A 20,078-nucleotide genomic window follows, 5' to 3' on the forward strand; every position below is an offset into this window, starting at 1 on the left:
GAAAGGACACAGTGAACGTGTGTGTAAAGGGCAAAGCAAACAATCCTACACAGAGACACACAAAAACAAACAAGGAAACACATCCAACTGGCGTTCTAAAAAGAAAAACCTACACATGGTGAAACAAGAGCAGGAAAACAGTGACACAGAATCTGATGGGGAGCTGAACCTCCATGTGTTAACGGTGAATGGAGGCTCATCAGGCTATGGAGTCACTCCACTGCTAGAGGGAATACCGGTCAAAATGGAGCTGGATACGGGGGCCGCTGTCTCCTTGATTTCAGTGAAGCTATTCAAAGAAAAACGGAACCACCTATCACTGACGCTGGCCAAGCTCATCTTAAAGACCTACACTGGGGAAACAGTCCCAATGCTGGGTAAGACGGAGGTCAAGGTGGAGCTTAATGGACAAACCGTGATGCTGCCAGCTTACATGGTCAAGGGTGACTATCCATCCCTGATGGGCAGGCCATGGTGGGAGAAAATTCACCTGGATTGGAAAAAAGTGAATGCGGTGTCAATCGAATTGGTGGGGCTAGCGGCAGTGTTGACAAAGCATGCGGCTGTCTTTGACGGAGAATTGGGGAGTATGAAGGGGATTACGGTCAAACTCAAGGTGAAGCCTGACAGCCAGCCACGATTCCTGAAGGCCAGGAACATTCCCTACACCCTCCGACCAAAGGTGGAGGCTGTTTTGGAGCGTCTGGTCAAGATAGGGGTCCTGGTGCCGGTTTCACACAGGGAGTGGGCCACGCCAGTGGTACCAGTGATGAAGAGTGATGGTGCGGTTTGCTTATGTGGAAATTTCAAAGTAACAGTGAATCCTGTGCTCTCAGCTGAACAGTACCCCCTCCCCATCATTGAAGATCTTTTCACGGGCCTAGCAGGCGGTCAGAAGTTTAGCAAGATTGATCTATGCCAAGCCTACTTGCAGATGCATGTAGAAGAGGACTCACAGAAGTACCTCACCATCACCACCCACAAGGGCCTCTACAGGTACTGCCGCCTACCCTTTGGTATAAGGTCAGCACCAGCCTTGTTTCAGCGGGCTATGGACCAGATCTTAAGCGTCATTCCAGGGGTACAATGTTATCTCGACGATATCCTTGTCACAGGAAAGGATGACAATGAGCATCTGCAGAACTTGACGAAGACACTGGGAAGACTTGAAGAATATGGCTTACGCGTTCGCAAGGACAAATGCGTATTTTTCACGCCATCAATGGAGCACCTAGGCCATGTCATCGACGTGGATGGCCTACACACAGCACCGTCGAAAGTGAAAGCCATTGCCGACGCTCCTGCACCTACGAATGTCGGCCAGCTGCGGTCATTCTTAGGTCTCCTGAACTATTACGGAAAGTTTATTCCACAGCTGGCATCACTGTTGAAGCCATTACATGAGTTGCTGTGTCAGGGCAAGGCCTGGGCGTGGACAAAGGAGTGTGCAGCTGCATTCAAGAAAGCCAAAGCAGCTTTGACTGACCCCAGAGTGTTGACGCACTTTGACCCATTGTTGCAGATTCAGCTGGCTTGGGACACATCGCCTTATGGCGTTGGCGCAGTCGTGTCCCACATCCTTCCCTCAGGTGAAGAGAAGCTGATTGCATTCGCATCAAGGTCCCTCAGCAAGGCGGAGGTGAAATACCCGCAGATCAAAAAAAGGGCTTTGGGCATCATCTTTGGAATCAAAATGTTCCATCACCACTTGTTCAGAAGGAAATTCACCTTGCTGATGGATCATCGTCCTCTGACATCGATCTTTGTTCCACACACAGGAATACCCTACCTGGCAGCATGCAGGATGCAGCGCTGGGCGCTGATGTTAAGCGCTCACAATTACAACATAAAATACTGGAGGTCAGCAGCACATGGCAATGCAGATGGATTGTCAAGACTTTCACTGCCTGTGCCCTCTGAAGGCTGTGAGCAGAAGATTTTGTACTTTGACATGGTGAGCAATGCCCCTGTCATGGCACGGCAGGTCAAGAAAGAGACCAGAGTGGACCCTACGCTATCCAAGGTGCTGGATCGGGTGATGCGAGGATACAGATCACGGGTGTCTGACGCACAACCTGAGCTCCTACCTTACCTGTCAAGAGGGAAGGAGTTGTCTGTCACATCAGGATGCCTCCTTTGGGGCATTTGAGTGATCATACCACCAAAGCTGTGGAAACATGTCCTCAATGAGCTGCACTCAGTACATTGTGGTATTGCCCGGATGAAGGAGCTGGCACAAAGCTACTTCTGGTGGCCCGGTCTGGATCATGAAATTGAAGTTGAAGCGAAATCATGCCCATCATGTGAGACAACCAGGGATATGCCAAGAGCAGCGCCACTGCATCCATGGGAATGGCCGGCGACACCATGGCAACGGATCCATCTGGACTTCACGGGACCAGTGGAAGGAGCGATGTTCCTGGTCGTGGTGGAATCCCATTCCAAATGGCCGGAGGTTGCAGTAATATCCACTACTACTACGGAGAAAACCATCGAGACTCTGAGAGAGATGTTCAGGCGATTTGGTCTGCCGGAGCAGATCGTAACCAACAATGGAACACAGTTCACATCCCAGGAGAAGGAGGAGTTCCTCAAGAGCAATGGAATCCAGCACACGTTCTCCATGCCTTGTCATCCATCCATGAATGAATTGGCGGGGAGATTTGTCAGAACGCTGAAACGCGTGTTGAAAGCGGCAAGAAGTGATGCTCCTCTAAAGCAGCACCTGAATGCTTTCTTGCTGAAATACCGAAACATGCCTCATGCTACGACTGGAGCATCTCCTGCTTACCTACTCATGGGAAGGCAGCTACGGACACACCTTGACCTGCTGAAGCCAACGTCCACAGAAGCAGTGGTGCACGCCAATCAGCAGGATCAAGTCAACAGACGAGCTCAGAGGTCCAAAGAATGACACTATATGGTGGGGGGCAAAGTCCTCGCACGTAACTACACCACCCCGGAGTGGTGGGTCCCAGCTACAGTCATTTGAACGACGGGCCCCGTTTCATACCGAGTCCGCACCGGAGACGACCGAACATGGAGACGGCAATTAGACCAGTTACTGCAAAGACAGTCGCCACAGGTAACCCAAGAAACAGAGGATCAATGACCTGCTGGGGGCTCCAGCAGGGACTGGTCGTCCGACCCTGAGACGGTGGCACCATCCACTCTTGTGCCATCGAGGGAAGAAGCCATGCCTGCAGGGTCACGGGAGAGCCAGCCAGAGCCTGCTCCTGAGACTAGGCGTTACCCCCAAAGAGAAAGGCAGCCTCCAGAGCGCCTTAGTTACAGTTAGTGCTAACCTGTGTGCATGGGGCAGAATAATCCCCAGGGTTAGCGGAATGTAGTGGCAGTCTACCCTCTCTTCCAAAGTTATAGTCATTATCAGTTATTCTGTTTTGTGGACATTGTATTTTAAGGGGGAGGAAATATGTTGTGTATTTTGAATGTGTATTAGAATTGTCCCACATGGGATACCATAATGGTGATTTGCAATGCATTATGGGAAATGTAGAACATTGAGTGAAGAAGCACATTGTAAATAAAATGGCCATTACCTAAACTCTCCACCCCGGAGTCCTTCTTAATTGTTATATAGGTAAGGGTATAAAACCCCTTGAGACACAACACAATCCGTGATCCACACACAATGCCCCATCTATGGGAAGGGGGGAAGTCAGGAACCCGGTGGGTAAGGGGAGTTCAGGAACTTTTGGGGGTGGGGATGTTCAGGAACTTCTGGAAGAAAAAGGTCAAAAACTCGTGGGGTGTGACAAGGTTAGGAACTGGCTGGGGGGGCAGGGACAGTTTTTGGGGGTGGGAAGGTCCTAACACGCGAGAGAGGGAGCCCTGTTTGTTCTCTGTGAGCTCTGCCTGGAGCCTGGCAGTCACAATGAATGGCTTGTATTACACATTGCAAAGTTCCTGATTATGTCGGCAGGCTGGATCTAATTACACATTCCAGATAAACTGCTGGGTGTGTCTTGTTCTCCAAGCGGGCCAATCAGAAATCTAGTGATGAAAATTGATGCGACCTTTTTCTTGCTTTCAATATATGCAATATTTTTCTACTCAAATTAAGTTACTAAAGATCAGCATTGGCGCAAACACGGAACAATGCTTTTAGCAGAAGATGCCAAATTGGGGTGGGGGTAGTCAATTCTGAGGAGGACTGCAACAAATTACAGGAGTACTTTAATAAACTTGCAGAATGAGGAAAGAATGGGCAAATGAAGTTCAAAACAGAAAAATGTGAGATACTACATTTTGGTAGGAAGAATAGAGAGGTCACTTATCACTTGGATGGTGCGAGTCTGGGTGGGGTAGAGGAACAAAGGGATCTCGGAGTACAAATACACAAATCACTAAAAGTTGCGCCATAGATTAGCAAGGCCATAAAAAGGTAAACCAAGCACTCGGCTTTATTTCTTGATGTGGAGATGCCGGAGTTGGACTGGGGTGGACAAATATAAGAAGTCACACAACACCAGGTTATAGTGCAACAGCTTTGTTTGAAATCACAAGCTTGTGATTTCAAATAAAGCTGTTGGACTATAACCTGGTGTTGTGTGATTTCTTACATTTATTTCTTGAGGTAGAGAATTGAAAAGTAGGGTGGTTATGCTAAACCTGTGTCGAACCTTGGTTAGACCACACTTGGAGTAATGTGTGCAGCTCTTGTCGCCATATTTTAAAAAGGATACAGAGGCACTGGAGAGGTTGCAGGAAAGTTTTACGATGATGATACCAGAAATGCGAGGGTATACATATCAGGAAATGATGAACAGGCTGGGTCTCTTTTATCTTGAAAAAAGAAGGCTGAGGGGTCACCTAATAGAGGTCTATAAAATTATGAAAGGTTCTGATAGACTGGATACAGAGAGAATGTTTCCACTTGTGGGGTGGAGCATAACTTGAGACCATCAATATAAGATAGTCACCAAGAAATCTAACAGGGAATTCAGCTGAAACATCTTTACCCAAAGAGTGGTGAGAATGTGGAACTTGCTACCGATGGGAGTGCTTGAAGCGAATAGTATAGATGCATTTAAGGGGAGGTTAGATAAGCATATGAGGGAGAAGGGAATAGAGGGTTATGCTGATAGATTTAGATGAGGAAAGACGGGAGGAGGCTCGAGTGGAGCATAAACACCGGCATGGACTGGTTGGGCCGAATGGCCTGTTTCTGTGCCGTTTATCCTCTGTAATCTAACGTGAAAAACTGACTAATCTGAGTCCACATTTCTCCCCCACTTCTTTACTCTCCGAGTGTAACTGTCCAGGAAATTGCATTTACCCTTTTTCAAACCTTGCCAGTGCTCAATTATTCACTTAAAATGAAGTTTAGCGCAGAAATGTCTTTTTTGTCTCTCTCATTCATTGTTTTTATAGTAACGGAAGAATATTTGGGAATCATGTTTTGCATTTGCTGCTGTATTCCTTTCTCTTTTTCACTTGGCACACGGGAGTGCTTTTTTGACATATTTCTTGTCCTTCCTCAACGTTCGAACTCATTCTTAACCCTGCCAGCTTTGTATTTTACCTCCTAATATTTTATGATTCTTGTCCATCCATTTGGAAGCATTTTCATTTACATCGGCCTTGCTGAACTCATGGACTCGTCCTGTATCTCCCGCATAATTTCCTCATTAATTCTTGTTTTTCTGTCTCTCATTTTTGGCTTCCGGCTTAATTGCAAAATGAATGATTCACTGATCGCTTAGAAACTGACACATGAGATGCGATGGAGCATTTCTTAGTCACAAAGGGATTTGTATTCGCTTAGGACATTGACTAATTTCCCGAAGGCAGACACAATAGTTTCCTATTTGTATTTTGGCGTCTGAAATCCAATGCTCCAGCAATTCAGGTTCACAGCCTATATAAAGAGCAAAATCAGAATTGTTAGCATTTTGCAAGGAAATCAGTAATAGAGATCCTCAATTCTGCGATGTTTCAGCTTATGCTGGGGATGCTGCTGATGGTGACCTTTGCCTGGGAGTCAGATGAGCGAACCTGCAAACTCCTGGAAAGATTCTATATACCCAATATATCTAAGGATGGGGACATTGTGCTTGGAGGGTTGTTTGGCGTGCACTCGAACAGGTTTGAGGAGATCAATGTATTTAAAAAGCCACCAGAAGAAACCAGATGTAGAAGGTTAGTTCAGTTCTGGTGTGACCGTTCGGAGTTTCCACCAAGTTTACCTAACAACCCTGTTTGATATTATGCTCACACATTTATTCCATTCCGAGTGGCATTTTGCTAAATATGTTTCTTTTATATTGTATTCAGGGTGGCAATTTACAACCAGTGTAAATTGTGAAATCATTAAACATTTATCTGATCGCAGGCTTTGGTCTCTACCAAGCAGCTGGAACCGCACAAAAAGGATGAAAGTGAGCGGCCATTACTATAAGACAGTCACTAATAAATCCAATTGGTAATCCAGGACAAATCTCTTTACCCAGAGAGTGGTTAGAATTTGGAACTCGCCTCCACAACTAATAGTTGAGATGATAGAATAGATGCATTTCAGGTGAAGCTTGATAAGTACATGAGGGAGAAAGGAATAGAAGGATATTCTCATAGGATAGATGGAGAGGGTTGTGAGGAGACGGGGTTGAAGCTTAAAGACGGACATGGACTGGTTGGGCCTAATGGCATGTCACTGCACTGTGTAATCTATGTAAGTAAATGAACCATTCACCCTGTAACATTATTACTCTCACTGAATATTTTCTATATCTTCTATAGTTTCTAAATATGAATAGAAACTTTCAAAATCCATTTGAAGAGGACTTATTTGCAGGTTTATGGGGGGAAAAGCTGAGGTGTAGGGATTAAATTGGATAGATCTTTGGAAGAACTGGCAGAAGCACGTCTGGCCAAATAGCCGCCGACTATGCTGTAAGGTTTTATGATTTTGTTGAAAAAAGAAGGCTGAGGGATGACCTAATTGATATCTTTAAAATTATGAAAGGTTTCAATAGAGTAGATACAGAGAATGTTTCCACCTGTGGGGAAGAGCAATACTAGAGATCATCAATATACGATAGTCACGAAGAAATCAAATAGGGAAATCAGAAGAAACTTCTTCACCCACATAGTGGTGAGAATGTGGAACTCGCTACCACGGGGAGTGGTTGAGGTGAATAGTAAAGATGCAGTTAAGGGGAGGCTAGATAAGCATCTGAGGGAGAAGGGAATAGAGGGTTATGCTGACAGAGTTAGATGCGCAAAGATGGGAGGAGGCTCGAATGGCGCATGAACACTGGTATGGGCTGCTTGGGCCGAATAGCCTGTTTCTGTGCTGTATACTCTATGAAATTCTATGTAAAACAGTGTAACTAAGATTTAAGGTTTATGGTCTTGAAATATAAACAACATCAATAACTTTCATGATTACGTGTTTTTGCAATACCCCAGCAGACCCTGTATGTCGGTTTATCTGTGGTCAGTGAACAACCAAGTAATATTTTGCTGTTACCCATAGTCATCATCTTCATCGCCATCGTTGTAATCATTGTGTAATCACTTAATTCACACGGGCTCTGAATTTGTGGTCGGTTTGACGGTGAACTCTCAGCGTACACCATCATACCGCCTTTGAAACTGACCGCAAGTTCAGGATTGCTATGCACTAAATCCCAAACTTGCGATCTGTCCAGTTACGACTACACAGAGGCTTCGTTGCATCTTTCACCTCTTGATAGCAATCACCGTGCTGGCAAAAAGTTGGGATAATTGCCCACCTACTCTGCAGTTATTACGCTTTAAGTTTTAAAATCTTGTGCAAACAGGGGCAGGAAGCCTCTTGCACAGCATGAGGGGACCGGATGAGAAATTGTAATAAGGAAAGTTCTTGTGAACGATTTGTAACACTAGATTACAGAATGCTGAGGCTTGTAATAATAATGAGGAAGATTTGTCCTATACAGCAAAATCATAAATGCGTTGCTAAATGCATTTTTGATTTTGCTACACATAGAACAGAACCAATCTTCCCACAAAATTAGTTAACAGTGTAAGCTTTAGTAACAGAGACATGTCTTCATTTTTTTCTGCAAAATATGTTCCATTTAATTTTAATTTGCAAAATGCCCAAAATGGCAAGGGTATTGCATATTGGCTCAGCTGCGTTTTCACTTTATCGCCAGGAGTAGACATCGATTAAAAAGACAGGTAGAACATATTTAAATGCGGAATACAATTGTTGCAAAATTACAGCCGAATTCCTGCTCTTAAAAGAATTAAACGTGGAAAGCTTAAACATGTTGGTTATGTTTTTCTGGAAGCAATTTCACTTTGAAGTGGCTGCAAATTTTTCTTCTCCCATTTATTTTCATTTACACTAACGCTCCATTTTTTCACTAGATCGACAACTTTGTTGATATTTGCAGCTTATTGCTGACAATGTTCTACTGTCATAAATGTGCACACACGTTTCATGGACATGTCCAAATGTATTTTATAACATCTTAATGCTCTCTAAATTGGACAATATAACCAAAATCTACCGACTCCTGCAGCATTAGTTGCTGAAAAGGGATCGACTTATTTCACAGCAATTATATTTGTGAATGTTTCATTTCCAATCTTATCCTATGTGAGTGAATCCCTCCTCCTGTCACTTCGCACTAAAACGCTCAGCTGTAGCTCACAGGCTAAGAATCGGAAAGTAAATAGAACCACCGCCCCACGTGATCCCGGGTTCACAAACGCACGACGGTGCGCTGCTGGGCTCGGTGGGGGAGTACGCCAGGTGGAACACGGATTTGATCAGTTTTCTACATGAGATTTATTCATTAAGCTTGCTATGATTATTTGTGAATGTAAATATTGGCCACACTATATGTTTTATTTGACATTGAACATGTAGCAGAGAATATGTAATTTGTCTGTTCAAAGCGGAAATGTGATCTTTTCATTGATCTATGATATTAACTGGTACGATGATGTTACAAGACTTTTAAAAGTAACTGGAGAACTACCTGAAACAAAAAGTATACTTTTTGCCAACATTGATTTCGTAAAACAAAGTAAAATTATACGATACATTGTTCTACAACAGTTTTAGCAAATTACTGCTTTCCATGGAGTCATTTGTACAGCCCATACCAACTAACTGTCTTTAAAACGTCTTTGCCTACTTTAAAGTTATTTTTGTTGCAATCTATCAAGATCTTAAGACGTGTAAAGGAAAACTGAATTACTTTCTCTTAATCATTAACTGTGTTTGCTCGTCAGTTTTGATTCATGGGTGTTTCGCTTGGTGCAGACCATGATTTTTGCAATAGAGGAAATAAACAAGGATGAGACACTTCTCCCGAACATTACACTGGGCTACAGGATTCACGATGACTGCGCGTCTCCCAAGATTACAACAAAAGTCGCTCTGGCCCTGGTTAATGGGCAGGAAGAGACTTATGTGGGTCATGTCTGTAACGGGTCCCTAAATGTCCCTGGTATTATTGTTTGCGAGGGATCCTCAGCGTCTATAGCAGTGGCAAGAACAATCGGTCCTTTTAAAATACCAATGGTGAGATTCGCTTTTTATTGCGGTTACTCTCATATAAATGGAACAAAATAATTAATTGCTACATATATATTGCTATTTCTACATTTAGCTGTCAACCGTGGCTCAGTTATAGCATTCTGTCTTCTGAGTCAGAAGGATGTGTGTTCAATTCCCCCTCCAGAAACTTGAGCACGAAATCTATGCTGACAGCTGAGGGAGTGCTGCACTGTCGGAGGTGACGTATATCCGATGACATAAACTGATGTCTACCCTCTGAGGTCTACTTAAAGGTGCACATTACACTAGTTTAAGAAGAGTTGAGGGTTTCGCCCCGTTGTCTTGGCCAAAATATTTGGCTGAACCAGCATCAAGAAAATAGATTATCTGGTCATTACCACATTGCTGTTTGTGGGACATTGCTGTGCACGAATTGGCTGTTGGATTACAACACGTTACAACAGTGACTACAGTTCAAAAATTCTTCATTGACTGTAAAGTGGGTTAGGATATCCCGAGTTCGTGAAAGTCCCAGTATGGAAACATAGAAACATAGAAGATAGGAGCAGGAGTAGGCCATTCGGCCCCTCGAGCCTGCTCTGCCATTCAATGCGATCATGGCTGATCATCCAAATTCAGTACCCTGTCCCTGCCTTCTCCCCATATCCCTTGATCCCCTTAGCCTTAAGAAACATATCTAACTCCTTCTTGAATATATTTAATGAATTGGCCTCATATGTCTTCTGTGGTAGAGAATTCCACAGGTTCACTACTCTCTGGGTGAAGAAATTCCTCCTAATCTCAGTCCTAAATGGCTTACCCCTTATCATTAGACTGTGACCCCTGGTTCTGGACTCCCCCGCCATCGGGAACAGCCTTCCTGTATCTAGTCTGTCTAGTCCTGTTAGAATTTTATAAGTTTCAATGAGATCACCTCTCATTCTTCTAATAAATGCATGTTTACAACTTGAGTATTGCGTCCAGTTCTGGTCACCACACTTTCAGAAGGATGTGAAGGCGCTTGAGAGGGTGCAGAGGAGATTTACCAGGATGGTTCTAGGGATGGGGGCTCTTAGCTACAAGGACAGATTGGAGAAGTTGGATTTGTTTTCTTTAGAGCAATGGAGGTTGAGGGGTGATTTGATAGAAGTGTACAAGATTATTACAGGTTTGGATAGGCTAGACGGGGAAAGGCTGTTGCCACTAGTTAATGATACAAGGACTTGGGGACACAGATTTAAGTTTTTGGGCAACTTTTTTGTGCAGTGAGTAGTGAGGACCTGGACCTCGCTGCCTACCGAATTGGTGGAAGCAGAGACACTCAATGTTTTCAAGGGGACACTGGATAGGCACTTGAGGGAAATAAACTTGCAGGGCTACAGGGATAGAGCGGGGGAATGGCACTGATTGGATTGCTCTGCAGAGAGCCGCCGCGGTGTCGCTGGGCCGAACGGCCTACTTCTGTGTCGTTATGACTCTATGGCTATGACTTTACATATAGTTCTTTCTTACCTATACCTTTTATGCTGTTTCCTTGAATTTATCAAAGCAAAAGGTGATTTCACTGTACGGCTAAATGTGCTATTAGAGTGGCAGTTACTCTTTCTGATTCCAATGAATTTAGAATATTTGGAAGTGTGAAATATGATTATTTCACCCACGTGCCAATGATCTATTTCAATGTTATTACTTTTTGATTCAATACAGGTTAGTTACTTTTCCACGTGTGTATGTCTCAGCAATAGGAACGAATATCCAACCTTTTATAGAACAATACCAAGTGACTACCATCAATCCAAGGCTTTGGCGCAACTTGTTAAGGGGTTTGGATGGACTTGGATTGGAACCATTAACAGCAACAATGACTATGGCAACTCGGGAATGAAAGCGTTTATAGAAGCTGCACTGAATTTCGGCATTTGCATTGCCTTCTCCGAATCGTTTTACAGAACCGATCCTGTAGTAAAGATTACGAAAATTGTACAAGTGATAAAAGCGTCGACCACAAAGGTTGTGGTGGCATTTGCGCCAGCGGGGGATATGCTCGTTTTGTTTGAGGAGATTTTACGACAAAACCTCACTGGCATTCAGTGGGTCGGTAGCGAAGGTTGGATCACAGCGGACATTATTGCTCCAGATAAAAGATCGAGGTTCCTCACCGGGGCAATCGGAACTGCGGTGCTTGTGGTAGAAGTTCCAGGACTTCCTGCTCAGGGTCCATCCTTCTATGTTTCCCGGGGATAGTTTAGTAAGGGAGTTTTGGGAAACGACGTTCAGATGTACTCTAATATTAGATAACAACAGAAGCCAAGTAGGTTCATCTTCTCGGCTCCCTCAATGCACCGGAAATGAAAGTTTGCATGGAGTATACAACGTCTATACTGACCCAACGGTGGACGGAAGTTCCTACAATGTATATAAAGCAGTCTATACTTTCGCACACGCACTGCACAACATGTTTTCGTGTGAAAATGGCAAAGGACCATTTATAAATAATACATGTGCTCATGTTTCAAACTTTCAACCGTGGCAGGTAGGGAATAAACCTCATTTAATTGCATTCATTTTAACTGCAAAATAAGTTGTTCAATATTAAAAAAAAGCCTGTGCAATAACGTTTTCACAGAATCACAGACACCCCACAGTGCAGATAGAGGCCATTCCAGCCCATCGAGCCTGCACCGACACATTACCCACCCGATCCCCGTAACCCCTACACCAACACATATCCCACCCTATCCCCGTAACCCCACGTATTTAATCCCCCTAACACTAAGGGTCAATCAACCTAACCCGCACATCTTTGGACTGTGGGAGGAAACCGGAGCACCCGGAGAAAACCCACGCAAACACGGGGAGAATGTGCAAACTCCACACAGACAGTCGCCCGAAGCCGGATTCGAACCCGGGTCCTTGGCGCTGTGAGGCAACAGTGCTAACCACTATGCCACCGTGCTGCCCAATGTATTGATCGATCGGTATCTTCTTAAAGTATAAAAAACTCTGTTTACATGTAAATTCCATAAGAAATCTGTCTCGTTATTTTCTAAAGCTGCTCCATTACATGAAGTCCGTATATTTCACAACGAAAACTGGTGAGAAGGTGTATTTTGATGATAGTGGCAATGCAGTAGCCGGGTACGACTTTGTCAACTGGCAAATGAATGAAAACCGTGTTGTTGATGAAAAGATAGTTGGACATTATAATGGGTCAGCACCTCCGGGGCAAGAACTGGTGCTGGATCCGAAGCAAATTGTCTGGAGCGGTGGTGAGCAGGAGGTATGGCTTCCAATTGAAACTGGCTGTAATTGTTTAATGTATTTTGTAGATGTTATTGACTAATCATTATAATTTTGAAAATCGATAGCGAGGCCCAGTCTACAGCCGTTTTTAAAGGCCGATTCCGGATTTACAAATCCGTTACTTCAAGCAGGAAATTTGCCAGATTTAGACAAGGGGGGTGGGATAATTTTAAGGCAGTTTGCATTTGCAACACGAAAGTTCTGATTGGTCCTCTTGGATGACAAGACCATATTTCTACTTGGCCCCCTTGGAGGACAAGACACACGCAGCAGTTTTTCTGGATTGTGTAATTAGATTCTGGCTGCCTGAGTAATCAAGGACTTTGCAATGTGTAACTTGATATATACATTCTGACTGCCAGGCACCAGACAGAGAGCACACCATTGCTTTCAGAGAACAGACAGGGCTCACCCTCGAGGGTTAGGACATTCTCCCCCTCCCCCAAAATAAAGTTCCTGTCCACCCCACAACAAGTTCCTGCCCTTCCTTCCCGAGATCCTGACCTGCACCTCCCCAACAAGTTCCTGAACTTTTCCTGCCCCAACATCAAGTTCCTGACCTTCTCCCCCAAGTTCCTGACTTTCTCCCCCCCCCGCCCTAGTTCCTGACTTTGTTTTCCCAGCTTTTGACCACCTCTGCCTTCCCTCTTCGAACCCCTCTCCCGCTCTGCGTGACCAGATTGATTGCGCATGTGTGGGACCATACGGGTGCACATGCGCAGACAGATTCAAAGGCACGTTGAAAAGAATCACTCCGTAATTTTAATCTAACTCACCAGGCTGGGAACCCATGGGATTTGTTGGACCGCAGGTTATAATCCACGCCTAATATTACTCACCCTTGTCTTCAAAGCAGAGTGAAATTTTGCGTGCTGTAAAAGCTGCATTTCCCCCATTTCCGTCAATGTCCCGGCCGCTGGGCTAGGTTACAATAGCCTCTGGTCGCAGGGAGTGATTTAGGTCTGGTAATCTTTCAAATCATCGTTTGATAAAATTCCACATAAGAGACTAGTTAGTGAAATTAAGAAGCGTCATATTACAGGTGAATTGGTAAAATGAAAGAAAATGGCTTGAGGAAAGAAAACAGAGCAGGAGTAAATAGATGTTTTTTTTCTGATTGACAAGATAGAGTTAGCCGTGTAATCCAATATGCAGACAGGCCTCGGTTCTCCTCTGAAACACACGTTAGCCCTTTATTCCGCCTTTCTTGTTGGTGGACAAGAAAATCTGGGATTGGAGAGTGCAGATGCCGAAAGCCCTGGGATAATATCAAAATTTGAGGACAGCAGTAATCAATGGGCATGTCAGACTGGAGAGCATGTAGGAGACTGCAAGGGGAAAGATTAGAGGGTCGGGCAGACATGTGCCAATTGTAGTTCAACTTAAAAAAGAAACCAAAAACGTCAATAATATAGAACCTTTCACCTCCTCATGGCGTGTTACAGAGCGGCACAGCCAAGTAATTGTTTTTGAAGTATAGTCGCTGTAGTTTTGTAGTTATTCGGAGCACTGCAACAAACAATAATGAAGCTAAATGACGAGTTAATTTGTTTGTGATGATATTGATTGAGCGACAAATGTTAACAAGCGGGTAAGGAGAGCTCCCCTGGTCTTCATTAATGACAGGACTTCAGTCAGTAAAACATATAAAGGTCTCGGAATACGATATGAACTTTGACCTTAATTGTAAACATGCAATTTCACCGATGAAGACACAGATATTGATGTTACGAATAAGTGCATGTGCAGTGTATCGATCAACATCACAAGGTAGATAATCTACCGCTTCATTCCTTTTAGATCCCCCGTGCAGTTTGCACTGAAAGTTGTTCTACTGGAACAAGAAAAAACGCTAGGAAAGGACAACCTCTTTGTTGCTTTGACTGCACTCCCGGTGAGGATGGGGAGATTAGTAACACTACAGGTGAGTCGAATACAGATTATATTTCAATATGCGTCTCTCGGCAAGTGTCCTCAGATATATCTAAAACTGAGCTTCTTCACTATATAATGTTCTCCGTTTCCCTTAGATTCTACAGACTGCATCAAATGTTCTGTCCTATACTGGTCCAATGAGCGCAAAGATCAATGCATACCAAAGAATATAGAATATCTGGCTTTCACAGAAATCCTGGGAATTGTATTGGTGACTCTTGCATTGATTGGAGTGTGCAGGGCTATAAATATTTGTGCTCTATTCTTTCGATATCGAGAGACACCTTTAGTTAAAGCTAACAATTCCGAGCTCAGCTTCCTTCTTCTTTTAGCACTAACATGCTGTTTTTTGTGCTCAGTTACATTCATTGGCGAACCGTCCGACTGGTCTTGTATGTTACGACACACAGCGTTCGGTGTGACATTTGTGCTGTGTATTTCCTGTGTTTTGGTTAAAACCATCCTGGTGCTGATGGCATTTAAGGCAACGCATCCCAGCAGTAACAGGATGAAATGATTTGGACAGAAACAGCAGCGTGTAAGTGTTTTCCTCCTGACATTCGTTCAGGGTTTAATATGTGCCCTTTGGCTGATCACTGCGCCGCCATTTCCCATGAGAAACACAAAGTATTACAGAGACATTATTATTTTAGAATGCGATGCGGGTTCTTCTGCAGCATTCTATTCTGTATCAGGTTATATCGGTTTGTTATCCTGCGTATGTTTTGTCTCGGCTTTTCTCGCCCGGAAGTTGCCGGATAATTTCAACGAGGCTCAATGTATAACTTTCAGCATGCTTATCTTTTGTGCTGTTTGGATAACTTTTATTCCGGCTTCTGTGAGTTCTCCTGGGAAATACAGTGTAGCGGTCGAAGTGTTTGCTATTCTTGCCTCCAGCTTCGGATTGTTGCTTTGCATTTTTGCTCCGAAATGTTACATTATCATGATAAATCCAGAGAAAAATACAAAGAAATACCTAATGGGTAAAGGGATTCAAAAGTAGGTTTAAAGAACGATGAGACTTGGTGGTATGAATATTTGCTGCCACATAATTCGCACTTCAAAGGCTTCGTGTAGCTTTGAGCTCAGATCCCACTAATCGATTCATTTATCAAGCTCAATTTTATGTTTTAATGTGATTCATCTGTTCTACTATATTGTGCTGGAGAAACCGACTTTAAAGTGTGGAATTAAAATTCAACATATAATTAATAAACATATTGGTCTCCAACGTAATCCTTGAACATTAATTCATTTCCGCATTTAATTATTCCACATCCATGCATTTAAGATTGATGGCACGGTACTGGCTCCGCCCTGTATGGCACTGAGTCGCAGATTTGGAAGATCTCTGGTTCAGTACTTTGTGACGTGCTGTTAGTGGGTTTTAACACTTGCTTCATGGTCCCAGCCTGCTCAGGGTAAAATAATTGGGGTTGATATAGAAACATAGAATCATAGAAAATAGTAGCGGGAGTCGGCAATTTGGCCCCTCTAGCCTGCTCCGCCATTCAATGCGATCATGGCTGATCATCCAAGTTCAGTACCCGGTCCCTGCTTTCTCCGTATACCCCTTGACCACTTTAGCCTTAAGAAATATATCCAACTCCTTCTTGAATATATTTAATGAATTGGCCTCTACTGCCTTCTGTGGTAGAGAATTCCACATGTTCACCACTCTCTGGGTGAAGAAATTCCTCCTAATTTCTGTCCTAAAATCCTTAGACTGTCCTTATCCTTAGACTGTGACCCCTGGTTCTGGATTCCCCGACCATCGGGAACATCCTTCCTGCATCTAGTCTGTCCAGTCCTGCCAGAATTTTATAAGTTTCAATGAGATCCCCTCTCGTTTTTCTAAACTCCTGCGAGTACAAGCCCAATTGACCCATATCTCCTCACGTGTCACTCCTGCCATCCCAGGTATCAGCCTGGTGAATCTTCGCTGAGCTCCTTCCATGGCAAGCATATCCTTCCTCACATAGGGCGACCAAAACTGCTCACAGTATTCAAGATGTGGTCTCCCCAAGGCCCTGTACAACTGCAGTAAGACACCCTTGTTCTTGTACTCAAACCCTCTCGCTATGAAGGCCAACATACCATTTGCCTTCTTAACCGCCTGCTGCACCTGCATGCTTATGATGGTGAGTTCAGGCTTGATTGTTCAATCCTTGTTTCACATGTGTTTTCACACATTTGAGAGAGAGACGCCTCACACAGTTGCTTCCATAAAGAAAAGCACAAAAATACAAAAACTCTATTGCACTTTTCCAAATTCTAGCATAAATGTGGATGACAATAATGGAAAGGTGAACTGATGTTTTCGCAAAGACAGAATAAATGCAGTCAAACATAATGGCCCAGATATTCGGGTCAGTGGCTTCCCTGGGTGTATGTCTCCGACCAGCACTTACCTTGTGCGCCGGCCGTTGAGCTGTGGGCCCCCATGGAATTCGGATCCTGGGCCTGTTCCAACTGGTGGCGCACAGTGCTTGTGTATCCCAGGGGCACAGTTAGTTCGATGCGTCCACTGGGATCATGTGGGCCATCGGGAGCAAATCGAAGCAGGGAATGCCCATTCATAAGTTTGACAGGAAGGGCTTTCAAAACTTATAAATACTACGGGCTCCAAAACATCATTAAATCTTCAAAATTTTTTGTTGAAAAATCACATTTTTTAAATAAACTATAAATTACATGAAATAACTATCTTAAACAATAATTTAAATTTTTCAAAAAAATAATTTTATTTTCTAACAGGGCTAAAAATAAACTTACCTTGCTTTAAAGTATTTAAAAATAATAAACCTGTGGAAAAAATGTTTTCATTTGAATTAATTCACACCTTACGCCTGCTTTTTAAAAGTGTAACTCTTGGAGACTTACCCTCCCGGGAAAACCTACAATAAACCTAAGTTCGATGCGCATGCGCAGCCCCTCCTGTGCACGCGTTCGACCTCTGAACCCCTTCTTTTAGGGGAACGGAATTGCTGGTTTCCCGCGCATGTGCAGTGCATGCAGGAAACCGGCACTTCCATTGGGCCTACGGGTGAGTACCCAGTGTGTACTCACCCTTGGGGACCCGAGTTTTTGGGCCAATGACGTATAGGGACCTATTACCCGAAACGGGAATTGCCAATTGATAACCCAATCTCTGTGTATGTCGCAGTCTGCATTTGTACTATAAACTACCTGTGTGAGACTGGCAGCTGCAGAGTAGGAAGTTCATCCACCATAATCAGGGCGGACTCACACTGGGGGAGTTCTTGACTTTGAGTTATGGTGTAAAACGGGTGAGCAGCTCCTTTTACATCCCTCCTAATTATTATTGGCATGCCGTGCCTCTGACTCTTATTTTGTGGGTAAAATTATCTCATTTGTTTGAAGTAGATAATGCATTGGTTAAAATTGCGGAAAGAGCATTGTCATACCAAGGCGGTAGACTTTCTTACTGCCGGGCTAATAACCATAATACGTACCCTGTAATGGAGTAAATAATGACTTGGAAAATATGGTCCTAATTTACTTTATTTTTGATGTTATGTTTGGAGACGTTAATGGTAACTTATCATTTTATTTCAAGTGCCAAATATTTGCCACGTAGAAGTGGTCTGAACTTAGGCTGTCACATGGAACCGACTGAATTGTCAAAGTGTATAGCTTTTATTCAAAAACTAGGATTATGTGCACTTTCTGTCGCTATGCACCAAGCTGAGTATAGTCCTTAATTAAAGGAAGCCAATTAAGTACAATACTGAACTCTGTCAAGCAAACACTTTAAATGCTGACACTGAGATATCGCATGCAACTATTAAGAAGAGTAGATTAATTTCTTCTATGGGGGGTCCCTGCAGACTTTTATATTTTCCTGATTGCAGCATTCATTTATTTTGTTTACTGAGATTCCTGCATCAATTTATTTCTGATTTTGTTCAGGACGTGTTTTAGGTGAAACAATAATTACTGTAAACTCCAAGAGAATCAAATAATACAGCGAACAACATTCTACCTTTAAAACAGGCCAGGGCTTAATGTAATCTGCTGCCTTAACATTTAAGTTTTTAGCTTTGAATGCAATATATTTCGCATTTTATCTTACTAAAAAATTTCTGCAATTGCGTATATGGTGGCGAGTGTTTTGCTTGGCCTTTTTACCTCAACTTTCACAGTAGAGAGTAATTTGGGCGGTGTGTTAAACCAGTTCTGCATCCGATCCCATCAGTTTATTGATGGTGGGTTAGGGTATATTTGCACATGACACCAAGCTAAGGGAGACTGGCTAAAGGGAATTGTTTGGTGCCGCACCTGCATTACAGGTGTTAAAAAGAGCATCCAGTATGGAGGAGGACTTGCACGCTGCCTGACATATTAATGGTCAAAGAATTAAGTGAGGCATCCAGGGCTGGCACCTGAAAGAAGGGTTGGTCCCTTTGCTTATGCATATAGGGGTCCTAAACTCAGTGTGCAGCCACCTTACCAAAACTAGCCTGCCAGGAATTCAGCGAGTGCCAGGACACCTGCGATCAGGAGAATGTGTTTACATGTGGCCTAATCAGTGGTCCTTAAAGGGGCGACTGGATGCTGTCACCAAAATGTTACTTTTGTTAAAAGATTCTTACCTGAATGTGGCGCTGCGAAGTGCAGGAGTGCTCCTACTGGCTCCAGTGCAGTGCCACAGATAATTGCCAGCTCCTGCTTGACTTCCCAAATGCCTCCAAAATACGCCTCCCCTCTCTGAATCACGCCCTTCCTCGGACTTACCCCCTAATTCCTGATAGCCCCTCCTTCCTGATCATTTCCTCCTTGTCCAACCGGTTGCCCATCTCGATCACTTCAACCACCCCTTCCCCCACCACCTTCCACGGATCACAACCGTAATATATAGCCACCAAACATCTACAATAACAACAGAAAATGCTTGAAATACTCAGCAGGCCAGGCAGCATCCGTGGAGAGAGATACAGAGTTAACGTTTCAGGTCTGTGACCCTTCGTCAAAACTGGAAAAAGGTTAGGGATGTAACAGGTTTTAAGCAGGTGCAGAGGCAGGGAAAGGGGGAGGGGGAAGGGGAGGAAGGAACTAAAGGGACAGTCTGTGCTAGGGTGGGAGGCAGGTGAGATTAAATGTTGCAAATGGGGAGGGCAATATCATAAACATAAAGCTCAAATCAAGCTCGAGTAACAGCACCTCATCTTTCGATTAGGCACTTTACAGCTTTCTGGACTCAACACTGAGTTTAACAATTTCAGACTATAACCCCTGCCCCCATTATTTCAGGCAGCAGCTGTTGATGATTCTGACAGACCTGAAACGTTAACTCTGT

At 43.8% G+C, this 20,078-nt stretch overlaps 1 pseudogene; it reads left to right on the forward strand.

Annotated features, from left to right (window-relative positions):
• The first annotated feature begins 5,953 nt into the window (after positions 1-5,953).
• On the forward strand, positions 5,954-15,841 carry LOC147115421 (extracellular calcium-sensing receptor-like; annotated as a pseudogene).
• The last annotated feature ends 4,237 nt before the right edge of the window (positions 15,842-20,078 follow it).

This window comes from Somniosus microcephalus, chromosome 6 (assembly GCF_052327205.1).
Source record: "Somniosus microcephalus isolate GS21.2 chromosome 6, FLI_Smic_1.0, whole genome shotgun sequence".
Classification (NCBI taxonomy): Eukaryota; Metazoa; Chordata; class Chondrichthyes; order Squaliformes; family Somniosidae; genus Somniosus; species Somniosus microcephalus.